This window comes from Paroedura picta, chromosome 1 (genome assembly GCF_049243985.1).
Source record: "Paroedura picta isolate Pp20150507F chromosome 1, Ppicta_v3.0, whole genome shotgun sequence".
In the NCBI taxonomy this organism is placed as follows: Eukaryota; Metazoa; Chordata; class Lepidosauria; order Squamata; family Gekkonidae; genus Paroedura; species Paroedura picta.
In genome coordinates, this window is record NC_135369.1 from 21267076 (window position 1) to 21269008 (window position 1933).

Consider the following 1933-nt stretch of genomic DNA (forward strand, 5'->3'; position numbering starts at 1 on the left):
CATACAGCTTTATCAAGTATGCTTTTATCCCACCATTACTCCAAGAACTGCAGGGTAGCATACATGGGTCTCCCCTTCTCTTGTTAGGTATACTGCATTTCTTCATACATTGTTTTTATATGTCAAAGAAACTGTATTATCTCCCTGGTAAATTGTTGTCTTTTTTGGACCTTTGAGGTACCTTGTTTGTTTATTTAATTTTCTATTCCACTCTCCCTCCAAGCATCTGAAGTTCTTCCTGTTATATTCACAGTAACCTTGTAAGGTAGGATCAGCTGAAAGGCAAGTGAGTGACCTGGGGCTACCAGATAACAGTAATGGCAAAGTGGGAGTTGAACTATGGTTTCCCTAGACATACACTGATAATCTATCAATTATGTATCTAAACTCTCTTTTTAATTTGGTTTAATGATCTGTGTTGGGGGAAGGTTGATATTAATGGCTTTAAAATGTGACTTTACCATGTATGTTCTAAATCAGTGGTCCCCAACCTTTTTATCACCGGGGACCACTCAACGCTTGAGAATTTTACTGAAGCCCGGTGGGGGGGGTAGTTTACTCCTCTACTCTCAACCACTGCCCTAACGCTCTCTGATCGCTATGGTAATGTTTAAACATCCCTTCAAAATAAGATGCAGACACGCCACAACAATGAACATAAGGAACATTTTATTTTCATGGAAATTTTAACTCATGACAATGACAAATCAATGGGAACCCTGAGCTTGTTTCTCTGCAACGAGATAGTCCCATCTGGGAGTGATGGGAGACAATGACACCCGAAGTGTGTTGTAAAGGGCCGTGGGGGGGGGATGAATTAAAGGGCTGGGGGGGAGAAGGCGTCCTTCGCGGCCCACCTCCAATTAGTCCATGGACCACAGGTTGGGGATCGCTATTCTAAATCGTTCGCTATCTTAGAAACTCTTGTGGGGTCAGAAAGGTGGTATATATATTTGATAAATGACAAATATCATGCTTCCTGTTGTACAAGTAAGTACAATGCTCATCTTAGTTACTGGAACAGTGAACTATCATCAGGGTTCCATTCTATTTATTTATATTTATATACCGCCCTCCCCGGAGGCTCCCCAGGGCAGGAGGGAGAAGGACCATTCTAAAAGTGAAAACTGAGTGGGTAGCAGTTGAATGCATTTTGTCTTTAGCACATTTTGTATCTGCATGTACATGCATGTTAACATACTGCGCAATGCACAGCATGTCATGTCACAAATTGCAGCTGCTGAGATATATTGTAAGCGATAAATAACATTGTAGGACAATTATGCTTTCCAAATATGTCAGTTGACTTAAAGAACGATTGCTCTTTTGTTGTTAAAATCAGTTTAAATACCAGGTTGTTGGGGAATAATTGAGGACAATATAAAGTACACCCTACAGCTATGTGTAATAGTGCGCCTTGTGAAGTGATCCTTCATAAATAAGATTATTACAACACATGCATGTCTATATTTTCATTTGGGGCTCATTTACTGCAAAGTATTGTGCAATCTTTGACTGCTTGAAAACATCACACTAAATGCTAAGCATGTCAAACTGGAAAGATTTCTAATGTTCCAGTATCTTAGATATTAATTGTCACTTTGCATATGCTCAGAAGCACTTTGATCACAATTACTGGTAAAGTAGTGGCCTGGGGGAAAAAGTTCAAAACGGGTGGGGCAATTGAAAAAGGAAATGGGAGGGCCTTCACCTTTCAACCTAATCCGCTCCCTCATTCTTTAGCTTGCCTTTCCTCGCCACTGCTGTTTTCAGCCCTAGATGGCGCTTAACTGCAATTATCCCAATAGTGGTGAAGTCAGCTGGGCATGCCCTCAACAAATATGGCTTCTCGGATGTGAATCGCTTTGTTGCTGTTCCAGTGTCAAAAATGGCGAGGGAGGCGACTTCGACCTGACCGGAAAAGGGAAAAGAG